The sequence below is a fragment of the Gorilla gorilla genome, chromosome 16 (genome assembly GCF_029281585.2).
Source record: "Gorilla gorilla gorilla isolate KB3781 chromosome 16, NHGRI_mGorGor1-v2.1_pri, whole genome shotgun sequence".
NCBI classification, from domain to species: domain Eukaryota; kingdom Metazoa; phylum Chordata; class Mammalia; order Primates; family Hominidae; genus Gorilla; species Gorilla gorilla.
This window is the reverse complement of record NC_073240.2, coordinates 31,896,289-31,919,984: the sequence shown is the minus strand read 5'-3', so window position 1 is coordinate 31,919,984 and position 23,696 is coordinate 31,896,289. Positions and strand designations below refer to the sequence as shown.

The window sequence follows — 23,696 nt, the reverse complement described above, 5'->3', positions numbered from 1 at the left end:
ACCAAAACAGAGATATAGACCAATGGAACAGAACAGAGCCCTCAGAAATAATACCACACATCTACAACCATCTGACCTTTGACAAACCTGACAAAAACAAGAAATAGGGAAAGGATTCTCTATCTAATAAATGGTGCTGGGAAAACTGGCTAGCCATATGTAGAAAGCTGAAACTGGATACCTTCCTTATACCTTGTACAAGAATTAATTCAAGATGGATTAAAGACTTAAATGTTAGACCTAAAACCATAAATACCCTAGAAGAAAACCTAGGCAATACCATTCAGGACATAGGCATGGGCAAGGACTTCATGACTAAAACACCAAAAGCAATGGCCACAAAAGCCAAAATAGACAAATGGGGTCTAATTAAACTAACGAGCTTCAGCACAGCAGAAGAAACTACCATCAGAGCGAAAAGGCAACCTACAGAGTGGAAGAAAATTTTTGCAATCTACCCATCTGATAAAAGGCTAATATTCAGAAGCTACAAAGAACTTAAACAAATTTGCAAGAAAACAATCGACCCCATCAAAAAGTGGGCGAAGGATATGAACAGACACTTCTCAAAAGAAGAAATTTATGCAGCCAACAGACACATGAAAAAATGCTCATCATCACTGGCCATCACAGAAATGCAAATCAAAACCACAATGAGATACCATCTCACACCAGTTAGAATGGTGATCATTAAAAAGTCAGGAAACAACAGGTCCTGGAAAGGATGTGGAGAAATACGAACACTTTTAAACACTTTTACACTGTTGGTGGGAGCGTAAACTAGTTCAACCATTGTGGAAGACAGTGTGGCGATTCCTCAAGGATCTAGAACTAGAAATACCATTCAACCCAGCAACCCCATTACTGCGTATAAACCCAAAGGATTATAAATCATGCTACATAAAGACACATGCACACGTATGTTTATTGCAGCACTAATCACAATAGTGAAGACTTGGAACTAACCCAAATGTCCATCAATGATAGACTGGATTAAGAAAATGTGGCACATATACATCATGGAATACTATGCAGCCATAAAAAAGGATGAGTTCTTGTTCTTTGTAGGGACACAGATGAAGCTGGAAACCATCATTCTGAGCAAACTATTGCAAGGACAGAAAACCAAACACTGCACATTCTCACTCATAGGTGGGAATTGAACAATGAGAACACTTGGACACAGGGTGGGGAACACCACACACTGGGGCCTGTTGTGGGGTGGGGGGAGTGGGGAGGGATAGCATTAGGAGAAATATCTAATGTAAATGATGAGTTAATGGGTGCAGCACACCAACATGGCACACATATACATATGTAACAAACCTGCACGTTGTGCACATGTACCCTCAAACTTAAAGTATAATAATAATAATAATAAAGAAAGAAAAAGAAATAGGCCTGCAGGCTCTCTGGTTTGTGGCTGGCCCCATCCTTCTGCTCACACCCACCACAACCCTGACGCATACAAAGCACTTTTACAACCTTGCTGCAGGCAGGACAATGCGCCAATAAAGGGCACAGCTTCAGAAGGTTCTCACCTCAGAGAGCCACTTAAGGGTCCAAAACCAACAACCCAAGGAGTTAACATGCAAAGCGGCCCATGGTACCCTTGGAGGCCTGACAGAAGCAAATACAACCTCATTGGCCAGGCACATCCTGAAGCCAAGCCAAAAATGAGGCTGCAATCCAGTGACAAAACAAAAGCAGCAGTAATTCCCCAAGAATAAGAGCCAACAGACACAGAAACAGCAGAACCAGACAACAGCTCCCACCCCACCAACACCACCACCACCAAGCTCAGGTAATAAATGATTACTTGGAGACCAAAATAATGCTTTAAAGGTTGATTCAAGCATTTTTAAACATGATTAAAACACTAAGTAAACAGTATGGCAATATTAAAAAGACCAGGGTGATGAGAAATGAAGAGAATGTGTGTAAATGAGTATATAATCACAAAATCAAAGACCAAGAGGCTGGTTTTTAAAGTGGATTTGACATGGATTAGGTAGAAGGTAGATTCATGAAGTGGAAAGATGCATTGAGGGAATTATCCAGAATGTACCATAGAGAGCTGGAAGAACAGGTAATGTGAGAGAATGGCTAAGAAATTAGAAGATGTAATGAAAAGGATCAATAAATGACTAATTGGAGATGGAAAGAAAAGAGAGAAGAGGTAGCAGGCAACCTATGAAGAGTTAGTGGCTAGTAATGTCATAGAATCAATGTCATACATGGATTCTCTACTTAGGAAAGGCCAGAGAAACTGATGGTTCATTCTCTAATCTTCTCAAGTAACCCAAAAAGATCAAGACGGCTGATTTTCCAAGATATCACACATTCTGGTTGTACAGGTGACCCCAGGATGTAGTGTTTTCCAAACACCAGTTTATTTTGTCTTTTCTCCACATTTGCAATAATACCATGATGGAGTTGGATGGAGGTGATCATTTGAACTAATCCTTTGGGTCCTGCTGACCTCCTGTTTACAGGGATGCTAGGGCTTGGCCCTTCTGGCTTCTCTAAAGCCAGAGTTCACCAGTTACACATCCCCATGATTGACAATCCCATGTGAACTCTACAAACTTGGAGGCAGGCAGAGAAAGAAAAGTATTTAGATACTTCAGCTGATTGCCATTTTGTGTTTTGTTTTGTTTTGTTTTGTTTTGAGACAGGGTGTCGCTCTGTCACCCAGACTGGAATGCAGTGGCACAATCTCAGCTCACTGCAACCTCCACCTCCTGGGTTCAAGAGATTCTCCTGCCTCAGCCTCCCTAGTAGCTGAGATTACAGGCGCGCACCACCATGCCCAGCTAATTTTTGTATTTTTAGTAGAGACGGGGTTTCACCATGTTGGTCAGGCTGGTCTTGAACTCCTGACCTCATGATCCGCCCTCCTTGGCCTCCCAAAGTGCTGGGATTACAGGCATGAGCCACTGCGCCCAGCCCTGACTGCCTTTTAATGCAAGGTAGACTTTTTGCCAGCAATTGAAGACAGTAAGTGTGGGTGCCCTTTCCCTTTCACACCACTTGCTGGCAGGAGCCCCAGGAGCAACAGACTGAAGGAGGTGCCCACAGGACATTCCACAGTAGGCCAGGCTGAGGGGAAATCTTCATCAACTCTTGTTCCTTGGAATTTAGGATTTCTCACTTTTAAGTCGCCATGGCCTTTGAAACTAAGTTTTGCAGATGGAGAAACTCAAAAAACTAAGGGTTGTTAACATATAACTATTTTAAACTGAGAATTTAAAACAAACAAATCTCAAATTATTGCAATAAACTATTCCAAAATACAGTTTGGGTTCACAGATTTGTAACTACAAATAGCTTATAATACACAAAGTTCATAACCTTCAACTCGATCTGATAAAGTACCTACATGCCTCCTCCATACAAAGGACCAAGTCAGACATTTACGAAGACAGCTTGTGCCATGTGAGTGGCCAACTGGCCAATTCTGTGCTCCTCAATGGGCTCATCTGTGAAGTGGGCTTGAACACTGACACCTGCCTGGCAGGGTAGCTGTGAAATCTAAATTAGATAATACAGGCAAAGCACTTGGCAATGATTGCTACTCTTATCACTTAGAAATTACAGCGCTAATTTAATATTCATTACATTAATGATTTAATTAAATTACTAAAGCAGTAAGAATTCATTCAAGGTTATACTGATGAATACCCAAAAGGTCACAGACCTCCAAGAGACAGGTGGTCACTCCAAGGCCACCAGGACCAGGCAGTATACAGGGACAGGCTGAGGAGGTGGGGAAGAGTGGGGACAGACGTCCAGGGTGGTACCTGCCACCTCCCTTCCCCCCAGGCTGCTCTGCAAGGAAGGGCCTGGGTGGCCCTCGCTGGGATGCCAAATCTCTAATACAATAGCTTGTCTAATCTAACAAAAGAGCCTTTGTGAAGAATTGTTCTGGAGTCAAACAAAAACTCTTCTTGGAAAAGGAGACCTAAAGTTACTACACAATGCTCAGCATCCGTCCAAAACAGTGACCTATTTCTCAAAGCACAAGAAGTCCCCAAAGATTACAAGCAAAACCCCTCAGCATCCACACAATCATCCAGCAGACAGCAGCTTCTCAGCTTCCAGCAAACAATCTACTCCTCCACACTTTCTCTGAAAGCCCCAGAAACAATGAAAAAGGAAAGGGAGAGAGAAAACTAGAAAGAGAAATATATTCCACCCCCAACAAATCAAGGAGACAGACACAACCACAAACCACAAACTACTGAGTGTACCAGAACCAATGCAATCAGGAACGGACACAGAGAGCCAGCACCCACGTCCTGAACCTGGGGAGGCACATGGGCCCCGCCAGGAGAAATGGCCTAGCCCCAATGTGGTTGGTCATGAAAGGGCTGTGTGGATACAGAAGCATGGCCACTGAGCGGGCCTCAGCCTGTGGACTCGGCCTTGTACAGAGAGAAAGGCAGCAAATGTAGGACAGAAACACAAGAGGTCTGCTATGAACAACACCCAACTTAAACCCTGAAATCTAGGGAACACAGCCTGCCTTAGACAAAGGGAATTCATGTGGAGTAAATGTATTTCAGACCACAAACTTGAATCCAGTGTGCATCCCGCCCTAGCTTCACCCTCATCCTTCTTCTTCAACAAAGACCTGACCCCATTCAAAAGTGACTAAAATCACAAAGCAACCAGCATGGGAATCAGGCACAGAAGAGAGGGTAGGGAAGGAGAAGAGCAAATGCAGATGCCTGAGAAAATACCCATAAAGAAACAGATAAAGTGACTTTATAAAAATATTTCCAATTTTTTCTATTAGTTTTTTATTACTACTGTAACAAATTACCACAAACTGAGTGGTTTCAAGCAATATAAATTTATTTTCTTATAGTTTTGAAAGTCGGAAATCTAAAATCGGGTTAAAATCTAGCTGTTGGCAGGGCTGCATTCCTTCTGGATGCTCCAGGGAGGATCTGCTCCTTGTCTTTTATGCTTTTTAGAGGCTGCCCTCATTCTTTGGCTTATGGACCCCTTCCAGGAAACACATCACTCTGACCTCTGCTCTCACTGCCACAACTCCTATGCTTCCCTTTTGATGACCTGGGGCCCACCTGGGTCGTCCAGGATCATCTCCCTGTCTCAAAGACCTTCACTTAATCACACCTGAAAACTCCCTCTTGCCACATAAGATGACATATGCTGAGGTTCTGAGAATTAGGACAGGAACATCTCTGGGGGTCATTATTCTGCCCACCATAAAGAGAAACGTTTCCCTCTTCTTTTCCAGCTTCTGAAACCCCCATATGCTTCAGCTCTTGGTCCCCCACCTCCAATGATGTCAGGCAAAGTCCTGAAGCTGCCATCACTCTGGTTCTCATCTTTCTGCCTCCCTCCTTCCACTTTTAAGAAAGACCCTACTGATTATATTGTGCCTATGCAGACAATCCAGGAATAGTCTCCCTATTTTAAAGTCAGCTGACTAGCAACCTTAATTCCATGCTCAACTTTATTTCATTTTTCAGTTCCAATTTCCTGCCATGCATGGTAACATATTCACAGGTTTTGGGGATTAGGATACTGACATCTTTGAGGGGTTGTCTCCCTGCCTACCACACTTTCCTAAAAAGGAAAAACAACAACAACAACAACAAAGAAGAGATCATAAACCAACAGAAAGAGAATCAGAGCATGGAAAAGAAACGAAGAAATAAAAATTAAAATAAATGGAATAGGGATGAAAACCATATTAGATGCAACTAAATAATAGAATAAAGGCAATCAACCCAAAAGATAAGCAAATGAAATGGAGAAGAATATGAAATATCAACTTTATCAAAGAGATGACAAATATAAGACAAAAGAAACAATGTGCACATAATTAACATTCTTGAATTGTTAACAGAAAAAAGGTCATAGATATAATACAAGAAAACTTCTGAAATAAACTGACTTATCTCTGTCAATTACAAGGGTTTTACTTTGCTTAGTTTAAAAGAAAGTGATACAGCAATACCAGCATCCAGAAACATTCAAGTAAATTAACCGAATTAAAAGAATCACATGAACATCTAGGCAAAACAGGCTGACTTCAAATTTCTCATAACTCTGTGCTAAAAGACAGGAGAAATATCTCTATATAGTTTTAAAGGAAATTATGCAACTCAAGACCTTTATAATCAGGCAAGAGTTATTTTCAAGCTTGCAAGAATTCTTCAAGTTTGAGTGTGCCATGAGCCATGTGAGAAGAGAACAAGAAAGCAGGAAAACAGAGCCAGGGATTAAACAAACTATACAATGAACTCCAGACAACCGAAAAACAAATCGAAAAAAAAATCCTCAAGAATGTATCCATTGGAACTACTGATAAAAAGACTGATACTGTGTGATCCTGGAATCTATTTAAACAGAGCACTAAGAATAAGTAACTGTGGAAACAAGTTATCTAAGAGATGACCAATGTTATGTGCCTTGACAATGTAAAAAGTTATAGAGTAACAAAATAGGAAAATGGGTGGGAGGAAAAGGAAGCACTGATATGCAAATTTAGTAACCTTTCAACCCCTGAGTGAGCGGATGCCAACCCTAAATACACAGTAGTTTGCAAACAGCAAATGCAACATTAATAAACAGCAACAAGCAAACAGGTATTTCATAGTTTTCCCCTAATTTTACAGGGATTGAATGGAGGCTATAGTTGCTCCCCAAATCCATCTCTTCTTCCTGGGCACTCAGCTAACCCACAGGACTATAAGTTGAGTGGCCGGGGGACATTACTTCCTGCACATCAGTTGGCTCTGCTATAGGAGCCATGCCTGGGAGGGGCTGCTACGTCAATGGTAACTCCAGGCTGGTCTACCCAAACCAAGAAAGGGAACTTTTAGAACCTTTTATGCTCTAAGAAATAAGACATGTAACTTAAATTCAGCAAGTCTTTAATCACTAAATAAAAATATAATTTAACTGAGTACTTTTTTAGTTAAAATAGCATGTATTGTAGAATAAAAATGTAATAATCTCCAACAAGTATTCTATGTATGTTCCTATGTGTTTAATAGTCTTGGATATCCACAGACCATTTCTAGAAAGATGCACAAGGAGCAATTAGTAGTAATGCCTCCTGGGAAAGGCATGGGGATTGAGGGAAGAAAATGACTCCCATTTTACCATATGCTCTTGTTTTGTTTTGCTGAACTTATTCTTTTAACCTGTGCAAATATTAGATTTTTTTCATGAAAAATAAACAACTAAGCAAAGGAAAGAGTAAAAACTAGTATGACTCGATTTTTACAGAACAATGTACTCCCACTGCCTTGCTGTATGCACAGAGAGGAGCAAAATGCTGACAGTGTGGGGTTTGAGAAGCTCTGTATTAGTTTTATCTTTGTAGATGTCACTATTTTTCATGGAACATGTTTCACAAAGTTTCCTCCAAACAGATGGTTACACTCAAAACACCACAAGCAAAGTGGAGCTCACTCAGGACCGGCTTCTTCTCAACCCCTCCTCACCACACATGTTAATGAAACTCATCTACAATCTATGTAAAAATTAAAGTGATGACGCACAGCGGACAAAGGTTTGAACAATTCTTTGGTATGCTCCCTAAAAAGGAAAGAACACAAGGAAATTCTGACGTCTGCCCAACGGGTCCAGATTGTCATTTCTGGCTCTGAGCTCTTTCGCAGCCGGGAGCATCACAGAAGTTGGTGGAGAAGGGGCTCGTTGGACAGAGCGCTGTCACTGGGCCAGCCCCTGCCCACTGAGCCCCTCTCTTTTTCCAGGTGACCTTTCTCTAATAGTTGACGGCCGGCAAACGCCAACCCTCCCTCTGTTGTCCTCACAAAAATAATCCTACAAGAACAATCCTGAAAGGTACCTAGTCTTACCCTCATTCCACAACATGGAAATAGAGGCTTAAAGAAGTGAGACACTTCCTTGAGACGCCTCAGCTCCCAGGCTGATTTTAGACCCAGCTCCTGGCCCAAACTTGCTCCAGCCCTGAAGAAAAAATGAATGCACCTGGACAGTCTGTGCTCTGTCCTGAAGGAAGAGGGGCTAGGAAAATAGCCAACGAGAGCCCATGGTAGCACCTAGGGCCTGCTGTCACCTGTAAGGCAGATGTCACATACAGGGACACTGGAGCTGGTAGCTGAACTGCCTTAGCCAGTAGCCGGGCCTCCCAGCAGGAGGCAGCACAAATGGAAAGCAAACCCAGTGTGGGGGCAGGGGCTGGGAGTATCTCACTCTCACCCAGGCCTGGCCTGGGCACTCGTAGTCCCCTCTGCTGGCACTTGGGTTCTCACGCCCTCCCTCTTACACACTCGGGAAAGGAAATCACATAGGGATGGCAAGCTGTCCTGGGAGAAGCCTGGGACCCAGGGGGAGTGTACAGATAGAGTAAATGCAAGCCACAGGGCAGTCAGCGCGGCCTGAGCCGGGCCCCTCGATCTTAGGAAAATTGTGACATAAACAGCACATGCTCCAGGGCGGGGATGACATGTGACTCCAGACTGCCCCCCACGTCCTTCAACACTTGGCTTTCCCTTGCTCTGCTATCCTGGGCATCTCCTGGACCATGAAGGGTATTACCACTTGATTGCTCACTTTTTCTTAGCAATGTCTACTTTGGACTTTCAATTCTGAAAAAGGGCTTGTCTGCTGAGACTGCTGCACTGAACCACAAGCCTCTCTATTATAATGTGTGCAGTAGTTCAGTTCCTTCTTGGGCAACTTTTCCAAGAGAAAGAACATTGAAAGGGAAAAAGAAAATCAACAAGGGAAGGTTAATTACTTAAAACCAGTAGTACTTTATGCAGAAAGCATGGCTTCCCACTCAACACCTTGGGGACAAAAGTATGTATATCACTGTGTCGTGGCACTGTTGTCTTCCCGGAAAGGGCAGAACTTATTCTCCTGCCAAGATAAAATAACAAGGGGGCAGGTGATAAGGAGTATTGTTCAGGGGCAGAAAGGTGAGGTCAAAAGGCCCGAGCAGCCCGCTGAGGACCTCTTGGAGCAGGGAGAGAGCCTATAAGACAGGTGTGGCAGGTAGCCAGAGGGCAAGGGTGGCAAGGAGACTGAGGCGGACCACAGCCACTGACCAGAGTAGTCATAGTCAAGATGTTCTGGGAGGCCTGAATGCCTGAGCCCTGAGGTCCAATGCCTCTTGCTGTGCAGCATGGCTAGCATGGAAGGCTTCGTTCAAAGACCCCTCTACAAAGGGGAAATTCCAGACAGAGAAAAGTGGGGCCAGAGGAAGAGGCAGCAGCTCAGCCATGTACATCTGCCAAATGCCCAAGTGCAGGGGGATGGGACCCACCTTGCAGAACAGGGCAGCAGGAATAGTTAAGGGCACAAAGACTCGTCCAAGGAAAACACTATTAAGGAGGGAAAGCAGGTATTTGCTCTCACGGATGTACAATGCTATACAGATGCTGCTACCACAGAAGACAGCAAGCCTAGAGACACAGGAGAATGAGGCAAACATAACAAGAACAACGGCCAGGTTCCCCGTCTTGGCTCACATCCCCATCCCACTGCACACCACCAACCCGGCCAGCCCCACCATTCACTGGGCTAGCCGCTGTGTTAGCCTCGGGCAGAGTCAGCCTCACAGTCTTCATTTCAGCCTCCCACAGACGTCACTAAAATGTCAGGGAGGCAGTGGTGGAGTCCACCAGACCAACTATCACCAGGTGAGGGGCAGTCACATGGGGCCTGAAGACAGGGCATCCCAAGTGTGCTGGTCACTCTCACCACCGTGGAAAACCACAAACGGCCATCCTCAGTCTCCTCAACTGTAGAAGGGGAACAACTTCCCTCCTTACAACAGAGTTATTGGGAAGATCAAATTAGATAATCTACACAAAAGTATTTTGCAAACTGCAAAGCACTATAAAACTGCAAAGACATGATGATATGCTGTATGCAAGTTAACAAACCTGGCAAACAGTTTGATTTCCTTCTGCATGGCTGTACATCTTACTATTGTTTGTTTTAGTAACAAAATTGTATTTTTTTGTTGTTATTTTATTTTTTAACTTGACAAAATTGTATGTTTTTGTTGTTTATATTTTGGTGTACAACACATCATGTTGTACATGGAAGGGCTAAATAGAGCTAATTAATGTATGCCTTACCTCACATGCTTATTACTTTTTATGGTAAAAACACTTCAACTCTACTCTTAGCAATTGTCAAGTCTATAATACATTGTTATTAATTTAGCCACCACATTATACAACAGATCTCGTGAGCATAAACATTTGTAAGCCAGCTATATATTCAGTTAAGTGATATAAAATTATCATTTGATCAAATAGTAAACGTTCTACCAGTTCACCTTGCAGATGTCTTTCAATTTTCTGCTTTAAGGAGACCAACTTTCTTTCCCCCTTGTAGGATAATATATAAGAAGAGAAGAGGAACTCATGGTCCTCCCTGTTTCTCCTGGACCTGTCTCCCTGCATTTCTAAAGTTACAAGAACTTCCTTGAAGCTAGTGGTTCTCAAACCCAGAATCAATAGGGGCTTTTATAAAAGTCCCAATGGATTCCAAGGTTGTGGCTTGGTTGCTGATATCAGAACCTCTAGAGGAAGTGCCCAGACATTAAGATTTTTAAAGTACCCCTATCGTTTCAATAGGAAGTGGAGGACCTCTGGCCTGGGCCCTTCAGAGAGCCAGGACAGCCGCAACTCTGGGCACGTACCCAGCAGTGACACAGGCCTGGCAGTGGTATCTTCTTTTCTGGGGAGATATTAAGAGATTTTGAGGTTTAGGATTTGCCACCATTTTTTAATATAGGAAGGTATTGTAATCAATTATCTTAACCGATCACATGTCTTTTCTTCCATTATGAATTTTCTTTTTTCCTTAAGGATTGTTTCAAATATGACATATTCATGTGACCTTCCATTTTCTCTTTTCTATCACTAACATTTTCAAGGTAGTACAACTAATTTATTTCATTCTTAAAAATCTATGGAATGGAAAATCTGAAACTATAATTCTTCTTTGAACTCCCACTCTGCTGTATGACAAGCAAGTCCCATTACAACTAATCAGTAAATTATCTGGTTTTTGTTTATTTGCAACCCAAGTAAACACAATTTTGCATGCCACTGAACTGCAAGCTTAAGTATGAAATGTTTCAAATTTTATATAAGCAACTTTCTCAACTGCGATGCTTCTGAACTCATGGGAGCTAAGCAATTCGAGAAAGAATGATTAAATTTCTAATTTTAATTCCCATAGAGCTATTAAATGCATTTAACAAACATGAATGGAGAGACTGTTCTGAACAAAGTGCCTCAGAGATGCAATAAAAAATAATGCATGAGCTTCTCCTCAAGGGCTTAAGAGTCAAAGGGAAGAACGATGTCCACACAACTCATTTCTAATTATAAATACTTGTTCAAATGCTCAGTATTCTCCTCAACCCCAGAAGTGGAGATAAATATATATATATATATATATGTATGTGTGTGTGTATATATATATATATGTATGTGTATATATATGTATGTGTGTGTATATACATATGTATGTGTATATATATATGTGTGTATATATATATGTATGTATATATATATATGTATGTATATATACATATTTTTTGGGACGGAGTTTCGCTCTGTCACCCAGGCTGGAGTGCAGTGGTGCAATCTCGGCTCATTGCAAGCTCCGCCTCCTGGGTTCACGCCATTCTCTTGCCTCAGCCTTCCAAGTAGCTGGGACTACAGGCGCCCGCCACCATGCCCAGCTATTTTTTTTTTTTTTTGTATTTTTAGTAGAGACGGGGTTTCACAGTGTTAGGCAGGATGGTCTCGATCTCCTGAACTCGTGATCTGCCTGCCTCAGCCTCCCAAAGTGCTGGGATTACAGGCATGAGCCACCACACCAAGCCAGAGATAAATATTTTTAAAAGACACCTAATTTTTCCTACCTGTTCTCTCACAGCATTGAGCAGGGCTTCCCTTCCCCTTGATCAGTCAGCACTTTGGGAGAACTAGGGAATTAATTTTGTACAGAATTATGGAGTTGAAAGGGGTATCAGAGTAGGCAGCTGCGGTTCTTCATTTCACATGTTCAGTTAAGACCTAGAGAATATCCCCAGAGTGGGGACCCAAGCCAGAATGAGGCCTCCTCTAGGCTGGGGGCACTTTCTTTCCCCAGCCTGGACCAGGTTCTCTAGTCACTAGTCAACGGGCATGGAAAGAGTCTAATGTGAATGTAACCACACACTGATCTTCTAATGAACCATACATGCTAAGCAGTGGGCTGGCTCACCTGTATCCACTCCTTTTCTAGGCCCCTGAAGCACCTTTTCTGATGATGCATTTCTGAACATACTGCTTGCCAGATTGTAAATGGGATAAGTCAGCTTTGGTAGAAGAAACCTTGTCTACCTCTTCCAGAACAGGCAGAGGACCCTGGAGGGATGTCCCAACTGGCTGCATGTGCCGTGTCTGAGAACCCAGAGTCAGTGGGCACTTAAAACCACGTGGACCCAAGAGCTGAGTTCACATTCAATACCTCAACAAGGTAGACAGAATAATCAAGAGATTTGGGGATGAACTGCAACCCATCCTGGCAATTCTAGGACATATTTCCAAGGGATTAAGTACAGCCTTTCAATGTGCCTACCCAATAGCTGCAGACCCACAATGCCAAGTTAAACAGACAACCAGAGAGTTATCACTCAATCTAATAATCTAACGCTGTACTTGCAAAGGACCCACATCCTTCCTTGGAGGCCCATGTCATCCCACAGATGGCACAGACACCCCTGTGTCCTTCACCATGGCAGTCAACACCAATGGCAAGAGATGGCCAGTGGTCTCAGAGCCAAGGACATGCTCTGGGAGCAGCTCTAGGCTCTGCAAGGGAATATACTTAGGGTGGGGGTGACAGTGCAGACCCCAGCCTGGTGTCATGCCTCCCCCAGGGGAAAATGCCAAGACCACCCTCTCTGGCAGTACCTCAGGTCACAGTCACTGCCCACTCTCCTCCCTGAAATCTACTCCCAGGACTCTACCTTTGGAATGCTATTCTTTTCCTCTCTCCCACCCCCTAGTTTTTCATGTAAAGGACTAATCTTTCATCATCCCCAAGGATAAGGAAGTACGTTCTGTAATGATCCTGCCCAATGAGCCCTTGTATGCCTGTTATTCTCATGCACAGCAGCACCTGAGATACAGGAGACATAACCGGCTTCCTGGGGAGCTCGCTATCTACTCTGAGTGAGAGGAACTTCACTTAGCATTGCTTAACAGAGCTTGCTTGTATTAGTTCATTTTCACACCACTGATAAAGACATACCCGAAACTGGGAACAAAAGGAGGTTTAATTGGACTTACAGTTCCACATGGCTGGTGAGGCCTCAGAATCATGGCGGGAGGTGAAAGGCACTTCTTACATGGCAGTGGCAAGAGAAAAATAAGGAAGAAGCAAAAGCGGAAACCCCTGATAAACCCATCAGATCTTGTGAGACTTACTTATTATCACGAGAATAGAACAGGAAAGACCATCCCCTGTGATTCAATAACCTCCCCCTGAGTCCCTCCCACAACATGTGGGAATTCTGGGAGACACAGTTCAAGTTGAGATTTGGGTGAGGACACAGCCAAACCATATCATTACACCCCTGGCCCCTCCAAATTTCATGTCTTCACATTTCAAAACCAATTGTGCCTTCCCAACAGTCCCTGAAAGTCTTAACTCATTTCAGAATTAACTTAAAAGTCCATAGTCCAAAGTCTCATCTGAGACAAGGCAATTCCCTTCTGCCTATGAGCCTGTAAAATCAAAAGCGAGCTACTTACTTTCTAGATACAATGGGGGTACAGGTATTTGGTAATACAGCCATTCCAAATGGGAGAAATTGGCCAAAATAAAGGGGTTACAAGGCCCAGGCAAGTCCAAAATCCAGCAGGGCAGTCAAATCTTAAAGCTCCAAAATGATCTCCTTTGACTCCATGTCTCACATCCAGGTCACGCTGATGCTAGAGATGGATGCCCATGGTCTTGTGCAGCTTCACCCCTGTGGCTTTGCAGGGTACAGCCTCCCTCCTGGCTGCTTTCAGGGGCTGGTGTTGAGTGTCTATGGTTTTTCCAGGTGCACGGTGCAAACTGTTGGTGGATCTCCATTCTGTGGTCTGGAAGATGGTGGCCCTCTTCTCATAGCTCCACTAGGCAGTGCCCCAGGAGGGACTTGTGTGGGGGTTCTGACCCCACATTTCTCTTCTGCACTGCCATAACAGAGGTTCTCCATGAGGGCCCCACCCCTGCAGCAAACTTTTACCTGGGCATCCAGGCATTTCCACACATCTTCTGAAATCTAGGTGGAGGTTCCCAAACCTTAATTCTTGACTTCTGTGTACCCACAGGCTCAACAGCACCTGGAAGCTGCTAAGGTTTGAGGCTTCCACCCTCTGAAGTCACAGCCTGAGCTCTATGTAGGTCCCTTTTGGCCATGGGTGGAATGGCTGGGAAACAGGGCACCAAGTCCCTAGGCTGCACACAGCTCGGGGACCCTGGGCCCAGTCCATGAAACCACTTTTTCCTCCTGGGCCTCCAGACCTGTTCTCCAGAGGGGCTGCCATGAAGGTCTCTGATGTGGCCTGGAGACATTTTCCCCATGGTCTTAGTGTTTAACGTTAGGATCCTTGCTACTTATGCACATTTCTAAAGCTGGCTTGAATTTCTCCTCAAAAAATGGGGTTTTCTTTTCTACTGCATTGTCAGGCTGCAAATTTTCTGAACTTTTATGCTCTCTTTCCCTTTTAAAACGGAACGCTTTTAACAGCACCTAAGTCATCTTTTGAATGTTTTGCTGCTTAGAAGTTTCTTCTGCCAGATACCCTAAATCATCTCTCTTAAGTTCAAAGTTCCACAAATCTCTAGGGCAGAGGCAAAATGCCACCAGTCTCTTTGCTAAAACATAACAAGAGTCACCTTTGCTCCAGTTCCCAACAAGTTCCTCATCTCCATCTGAGACCACCTTGGCCTGGACCTTATTGTCCATATTGCTGTCAGCATTTTTGTCAAAGCCATTCAACAAGTCTCTAGGAGATTCCAAACTTTCCCACATTTTCCTGTCTTATTCTGAGCCCTCCAAACCGTTCCAACCTCTGCCTGTTACCCAGTTCCAAAGTCGCTTCCACATTTTCGAGTATCTTTTCAGCAATGCCCCACTCTACTGGTACCAATTTACTGTATTAGTTTGTTTTCACCCTGCTGATAAAGACATACATGAAACTGGGAACAAAAAGAGGTTTAATTGGACTTACAGTTCCACACGGCTGGGGAGATCTCAGAATTACGGCAGGGAGCGAAAGGCACTTTTTACGTGGTGGTGGCAAAAGAAAAATGAAGAGGGAGCAAAAGCAGAAACCCCTGATAAATGCATCAGATCTTGTGAGACTTATTCACTATCACGAGAATAGCATGAGAAAGACCAGCCCCATGATTCAATTACCTCCCTCTGGGTCCCTCCCACAACACATGGAAATTCTGGGAGATACAATTCAAGTTGAGATTTGGGTGGGGATACAGCCAAACTACATCATGGCTAATGACTTTTAACTCCAAGAATCCCCAAGCCATAGAATCCCCTCCATTCTTTTTACCCACACCTCCTCTTCCTACACACACACACACACACACGTCAAAGAAGCAAGTTCATCTAAGCAACGCCTTGGTTACAAGTGCAAACTATGACTACGTCAACTGTCAAAGGATAGAAACTGGGCTGATGGTAAGTGAGACAAATACTGTCTCCAGTTCCTTTTATTGAACAACTTATCAATCTAGAACTTAAGAACCCATGGCATACACTCACTCATCTGCTCTACGCTAAAGCCTACAGGATGGCCCAAGAGATATTCTGCCCTTGTGGCCCCCCCTGGGGTTGTGCCCAAGGTCACACAACTGGTCATCAAGTCCAAGTGAGCTGGAAGCATGTCTCATTTATTTTTACTGTTCAGTGATGATTCTTTCAAGAGATGGTATATTATTTAACAGACAGTCAAAACAAATACTCCAATTCATACATTTTAAAAAGAAAAAGTTAACTATGTACCTCTTGGATGTCAAACAATTTTTGTAAAAGGCATGAAAAATTATACATGCAAATGTGTTGCCCACACTACAATAACACACGTTGTCTTGAAACCTCAAATCATCATTAGAGGAATTGTGAGGAAATGGGCTGCAACCATGGTATGGTTTTTAGACCCCCAAGATAAAAGGGTATTGCATGGACTTCAGGGATGATGTAAGGTGATCTGGGGAAGGAGGATGTGCTGAGTCCCAGGACACTGTGCATTGTGTGGTCTCTTCTGCAACGAAGACATGACAGGCTAACAGGCTAACCCTAAGCTTACTGTAAAAACTCGGAGAACTTAATTCATAGAAAGTTCCTAAAATGTGAGCGCAGAAATTATTTGGGTAAATTATTTGAAGATGGGTGTGTTAGCCCTGGGGGCATGAAAACTGGGATCTTCTCAGAAGTAGCAAGGTTCAACCTGTCTGCACCACAGACAGATGTCTGCTCTCACTCCAGGCAGCCACCTCCTCTTGAGTGAGCTCCTAAACCTGTGTCTCAGTAACTGAGAAACTTAATCTAATCTCACAGAGGGATGGGTGTATGGTCTGTTCACACCAATCCCCTGCACCATGTGAAACTTAACAGTAATCTAATAAAACAAATGAAACGCTGAACAGACAAGGAAATGAATTTCCAAGGTCTAATTTTATATTTCATAAAAGTCAATACTGCATCTTACTCATGTGTATTCATTCAGACATCAAATTTCCATTATATTTATAAGGAAAACGAGATTAAGAATAAAATATGCTCAAATAGAAAATATTTCCTCGGAAAGAGAAACGCAAAATACTTCAATCCTACAAAATAAGTTTACTTTAGACTTATCTACTTAACTAAGAGAGATGTATTTAAAACTTGTATTAGCATTAATGTGTATTTGACTTCTGAGAATGTGAGATGCTGTAGAGCAGAAATTGGTAATAGCAAGGACTGGGGTTTTGTGGAATCATGCAATTTTACCAAACAAGGCTTTAGATGCATGGGAGACTAACTCTTTCCCTTTGCCACAAGGAACCTAGAGCACGACAGGCCAGGCCTTGGCCAGCTGTAGCTGCTGCATGGCCCACTCCCTCCCAGTCCTAGTCTATACTCCCCCACTTCCTGGTCCAGAAATGCTGTGTGCAAACCAGCCAGCTAAACACGCCTCCACAACACAGGCAAGTAATAAGGCAGCGTCCGGCCCTTCTCTCCATTTCAGCTTTTTAAAGACTTATTTTTAACCCACTTCTCCCGTCTGTTACTATGAATGATGAAGAACGCCATTCCAAAAGTGTGACGAAGGCGGTTCCCCCCTTGTGGCATCTGTGTTAAGGCCATCTTATTCTTGGTCTCACACACAAACTTTTTGGGAGACATGGCAGTCTACCAATAGGCAAATAAAATTCTTTTTCCAAGGTTCAAGGGTAAAATATTTTCACATTAAATACGTTACAAAAAAGAACCAGCATATCTTATTCCCATTTTGTCCTCAAGGATGAACAGCTTCTAAAGGGATTTGGCATCACCTATTTTACATGTAGTGGCGCTTCCCCTTTAACCATTTACAGTGTTCAATCAAGGTGAAGAGCCTGATTCACTAAAGCTGAAAAACATGTTATTCCCATTTGCCCCCTTGAAATCAGTAGTTCAGTTTTCCACACAATTTAAATAGAATGAGAAGCATAAAGAAATGCCCAGTCATAGCACTGGGCTAGTTCTCTAGTAGGGCATCTGTGAAACTTCTTTCCTTTTAAAGTGTGATGTTCCCTTTCGCATGGGGCCTCCATGAGGAACCTCAGTAGGAGAGAGGAGTCTTTGGTCTTCAGTAACACACCCAGATGCTGCAATGACCATCTAAGCATGGGAAACACCCATCCCAACTCACCAAAATGGCCCTGGAGCACAAGCTGGCCTCTCTGAGTTCAGTCCCTGCGAGGAAAAGTCTCCCAGGGAACATGTGGTTGAATAACCTGGCACACACTTAAAATCAGATAAAGCACATTTTAAGTGAAAAAGCACAGTTGCCTTTTTTTTCTTGTTTTCATTTTATAGGGAAAAATGAAAGCACAGTAATGAAACGTTTTTCATCAGAGAAATTTTGAGGCCAAGAGCCCTTCCCATCTCATTTAGGCACGTCATGGAAATAAATGTGGCACCATCAGAAGGTCAGAGGCCATGACTTGCACACAGCTTGCTCAGAGCAAAGTGCCCCTTCCCTCCTCCACCAGGCTTGGGGGCCACAGGAGTTACTTCCTAAGTGGCCATCCGCCACCTATAATCCAGTGCAAGGGGTCAAATAGGCCCCTCTGGGAAGTACCACCACACAGGGTCCCAGGGCCCAAGTCAATCGGGAGTCAAAGCCAGGAGCAAACATCAAGGGTGTGCAGGAGAGGATTTCCACGGGGTTGCCCTGGCTGGCACATTCACGCCATGACCAGGACACCGGCCTGTAGTTCACTGAAGACAACTTTCTCCTCTCCAAACTAACACTCACTTCCGCAGTCTGAGAAGGCACTCAATCCTGAGACTCAAAGTGTGCTAAGAGCCACCTTCCAAAGACATGGAGCCACTGAAGCAATCTCTGCTAGGGAGGCCTACATTCCAGACTCCACAACCTCTGGTCATTCAAGTACGTGCCCCCAACCCTTCCTTAAGTTTCCATCTCTTGGAAGACAGGCCTGCGGGAGCGGAGGGGGAGGGGCGGGGGCGGGGGCGGAGCACACCGGCGCACACACATGCACCCACCTCAACTTGAAGATCCACTCCCAAGGTGGCTCTGACACAGGCCCGCCAAGCCGCGTTTAGCACGCCCCCTGCTGGCCCACAAGAGCTGATTCAACCTTTCTTCTGTGGGCCTAAGGCATGAATAAATGACCTTAATATCCCAGAGGGAACAGAAAGAAAATCAGGGCAATTTTTACTTCTTAGAAACGGAAGATGTGACAGTGATCTCTTTTGGGAGATCACTGACAACTCCCAAATTTAAGCACTCTAAACATACAAGCGGGATGAAGAGGCTTTAAAGTGGTTGTTTTAAAATGTTTTGGGGAAATAAGTGACCCATACCTAAAGATTTAGTGGAAACACTTGCATTTGAAGTTTTACAAGTACTACAGTGAGTTAAACCATAAACGTGGTGAATATTTTCACGAGTCTACAGGTGAAAACAAAAAGATGGATATGGGGCCAGACTGATTTCACAGACTCCATTTTCAAAGAGTTTGCAATGCAGACCCTGAAAAACCAATCTTCATACTATTGAGGACATGTTGTAAAGAAGAATCTCTGCCACAACTCAAGAGTTAAGTTCTAAAGCAACTACACACAGCGGGAGCAGTGTCATCCAAAAGCAGCTCACTTGGAGCCAGTTTCTCATCTCACTTAGGCACACCACTGGGAACAAATGCGGCACCATCAGGAGGTCAGAGGCCAAGAATTACACACACTTGCTCAGAGAAAGGTGTCCCCTCTCCTTCTCCACCAAGCTTGGGGGCCTCAGGAGTTACTTTCTAAGGGAAAACCTGCCATCTATGATCCAGGCCCAAGTGAGACCCGCACGTGGCAATACTTCGTAAAGCGGTGATTTCCACCCATTATCAGCCTGAACACTAAAGGCCTAAGTAACCACTGTTTTCCCATTCTTTTCACACCAATACAGGGTTCAAGAGATTGAAGTTCCTAACCAGGTCCCAACTTTTGAGTGGCATATGGTATTAAATTCCTTACAGATCCAATAAAATCACACTAACAATTTAAGGCATGCTTATTTTAACCAATTAGGAGCTGTCATTAATTATTAAATACAAAAATGTCAATACTTTTGTCCCTTATTGGATATCCTTTCGATATGATAGGCTTGAGTAGATACTCAGATTGTCTTGGGAACTTGCTTAGTTTTGTTCCCATAAGAATTGGTACTAATGGCACACTCACAATAAAATAATGGAGTGTTGATCCCATTTAGTGGGGAATGTTTATCCAGAACTGAGTGTGCCGTGCAGATCTACCTCTGTTCTCCTGAACCCTCTTTGGGTCTTGAAGAGGCCTTTGAAGCTGGTGGGACACACGGCTGCTGGGAGGACCCTAGTGAACCTGCCTCCCCGCCTTCGGCCAGGGCAGGCTTCTCCCCGGCACACCCTGGAGGAGGAGGAGGAGGATAGTGAAGAAGGACACCTGCAGATTTTCCTGAAGCAATTAAGACCTGTAAAGATTTAGGCCCCGCTGTCAACCTTTTCCTGGACACATTATCTGCCTCATCATATTTTTAAAAATTGTTCCTCTTACAGCCCACTTCCATTTACAAAGCTATCACCTGGCGGTAACCATGTGCATGTCATACATGACTTTCCCCTGGATCCTTGTGCTGTGGATGAAGCGTTTCCCTGATCGGGGTCTCACAAGTTTCCCTTCAGCTACTCTTAAATCTATACATTCTCAAGCCAATAGACAGAAATAAAAGTCATTTGCACTTGTGTGAGGTAGCTGAGTTTACAGAGCAGAGGCAAATCCATTTTATTACAGAGATTCTCAAAGGGCTGCAATAGCTTCACCGGGAGGGAGGAGGGTACACTTGAGCGGTTGTGTCCAATGAAGGAAAGTTTTAGTTAATGATGACATCACTGACATCTCCCAAATTTAAAGGAGCACTTAAAGCACCGCAGATGCAATTTTTTCCCCTCCAGTGAGGAGATACTAGGGAAGGCCTCTGGGTTCACAGCCAAATTGCCTTAATGGTTTGCCTGCTGTCCAGCGAGACCCAGCAGAGCGAGCGGGACGGCGGTGCGCCGGGCCGCGGGGACCCACGCAGTCACAGCTCCGGTGCCCGGCGAGCGGCCTCGTGCGCGGCTCGGGGCCGGGCCCTGCCCGGCCGTCTGCCAGAGCCGCGGGACCCCCGACGCGCGCGCACGGACCGAGGGGTCGGTCGCCCCACGCCTGGCATCACGTTCCAGTGCGGACAGCCAAAGGGCTGAGCGGAGGCAGCAGCCTCGACCCAGCGGGAGCGCCGCGCCCTGCCCGAGAGAGGCGCGCCACGCCGGGCCGGAGCCGGTGGCCCGGGAGCCCGCGGGGTCCGGAGCGGAGCCCGCAATGCAGACGCGCCGGCGAGCCCAGCCGGGGCCCGCGCCCCCCGCGTCCCCGCGCCCCGGCCCCGCGGTCGCCCGGCCTCAACGCCCACCTGCCTCGCCACGGAGCTCGGGAAGGAGACGGCGCCGGCCCCGCGCCCGGAGAGCGCACCTGCCTGGTCCGCGGGCCCGGCCCCGCCGCCCGCCGCCCGCCGGCAGCACCGCGGCCAGCGCCGTCTTACCTGCCGCGCCGCGCCGCTCCGCTCCGCCAGCCCGCAGCGCCGCAGTCGCCGCTACCCGACTTCCATTTTCTCTCGCTTTAAAGGAAAACCAGATCAGCTGTTTTGCTCCCGCTCGGGCTCCGCGGCCCCCTCCCCAGCTGCCGCTCGCGGTCCCGGTGGCCTCTCCTCCCCCGCCTCCTCCCGCGCTTCGCTCCGCCCCTCGCGCCCCTCCGCTCCGCCCGCGGCCGCGCGCAACGCCCGCCTCCCGGCTCCGCCTGCTGCCTCCGGGCGCGCGCCCTCCTCTGACGTCACCGGTCGCGTTCGCGCCCCGCCCCCGCCGCGCGAACGTGCGCGCGCCGCGCCTGTGCCCCGCCCCCGCACCTCCGGGGCGGGGCACGGAGAGCGCGTGCTCGCGGCCGCGAGCCGAGGAGGGGACGCACGGCGCCCGCGCGCTCGCAAGCCCGCTCAGGCTCTCCCACGCTTGCACCTCGGGGTGCCCCTTCTGCGCTCTCCGCCTGGACTGCAGGAAAGGCTGCTTAAACAGCCTGCCTTTTCCTGCTGCCTGACTCGCACCATCTGCGGCCACCTGTCTCGTTTCTTCCCCCTGGCTGGCGCACCCTTCCTTCCTAAACATCCCAAACTTTCTCCCACCCAGGCTGTCCAGGCTGCAGTTTCTACGCCCTGCGCTGGGGGCTGTGCATCACGCCTAATCCAAAGCTGGTCCTTTTACCTCCCAAAGAGGTTCTCTGACCTTTTCCCATTTTTTGCCTTCCTCTAAAGACTTTTTCACGCCACCCCTTCAGATGGTTCCCCTCCCTGATGGCAAGACCTGCTCGCTGCTCTGGGCCCTTCTCACGTCACCCTGTAGATGTAGTCACGCTTCCTTATCCCAAACAGGACGTTATATTGCAGATGACCCATACCATCCTGGTGTACTTCTAAACAATCATTATTTTACTTTTAGTTTAGGACTTTTTGCTTGACTTTAAACATTGTATATGTTTAATAGTGTTTAATAATTTATTTGACTTTTAAAATTGATATTCAGTAAAATTGGTTATTTGATATATAATCCTGTGATCTTGAACCCTTGTTTGGATTCATGTAACCACTAGCGCAATAAAGAGCTCCCTAGTTCTGCCCTTTTATAACAGCGCCCCCGCCAACCCTAACTTTTGGTAACCACTGATAGTTCTTCATTGCTACGGTTTTGTCTTTGTGAGTGTGTCGTATACGTGGAATTACGCAGTATGTAACATTTTGAAACTGACTTTATTCCCTCATCATTATACCTTGGAGATTCATCCATGTTATTGTGTATAGTAATAGTCCTTTTTATTGTTCATTATTTGTACCACATTTTGTTTAGTCACCCACTGGAGAATATTTGGGTGGTTTCCAGTTTTTGGCGACTGTGAATAGACATTCTATAAACATTTGCATGCAGCGTTTTGTATGGACAAAAGTTTTTAAATTAGTTAACTAAATATCTAGGAGTGCAATTGCTAGATCTTATGGTAAATTTGTTTAACTTTATAAGAACCAAACAGTTTTCTAGAGTGGCTATAGCATTTTTATAACTGTCAGCAAATATGAATCCCTTTCCTTCATCCTCACCAGCACTTGATATTGGCTATCTCTATCTGTCTATCTATCTGTCCATCCATCCATCCATCCGTCTATCATCTATAATTTTAGACATTCTAGTAGGCATATAGTGCTATATCATTGTTAATTTTCAATTTTCTACTGAAAAATTATGTGGAGCAACTTTTCATATGCACCTGTATATCTTCTTTGGTGAGATGTTTGTTCACATCTTTTGCCCATTAAAAAAATATAGGTTGTTTTCTTATGGTTGAGTTTTAAGAGTTCTTTGTGTATTTTGGATAGAAGTACTTTATCTGATACGTGTTTTGCAAGTATTTTCTTCCAGTGGAAGCTTGTCTTTTCATTCTCTTAACAGTCCTGTCCTGAATTTAGGGGAAGTATCCAGTTTCTTACCACTAAATATGATGTTAGCAGTAGGGTTTTTTTAGTTCTTCTTTATCAAGATTAGGAAGTTCTCTCTATTCCTAGTTTGCAGAGTTTTTATCATGAATGAATGTTGGATTTTGCCAAATTCTTTTTCTGCATCTATTGATATGGTCATGTGATTTTATTTTCTTTAGCTTGTTGATATGATGGGTTACATTGATTGATTTTCAATTGATTTTCAAGGAACCGGTCTTGCATACTTGGGTCAAATTCTACTTGGGCATGGTATATAATTGTTTTTATACACCATTGTATTCAATATGCTAATATTTTGTTGAAGACTTTTGCATCTATGTTCATGAGAAA

The 23,696-nt window shown here is 44.9% G+C and overlaps 1 protein-coding gene across 2 annotated transcripts in view; it reads right to left on the bottom strand.

Moving 5' to 3' along the window:
• OTUD7A (OTU deubiquitinase 7A) overlaps nucleotides 1-21,613 on the bottom strand; it is a 386,443-nt gene extending 364,830 nt beyond the window's left edge. For both annotated transcript variants that reach the window (XM_031002375.3, XM_031002376.3), the window contains exon 1: nucleotides 21,375-21,613. The gene's annotated coding sequence lies outside the window, so the exon portion shown is untranslated. The remainder of the gene's footprint in view (nucleotides 1-21,374) is intronic.
• Between the last annotated feature and the right edge of the window lie 2,083 nt (nucleotides 21,614-23,696).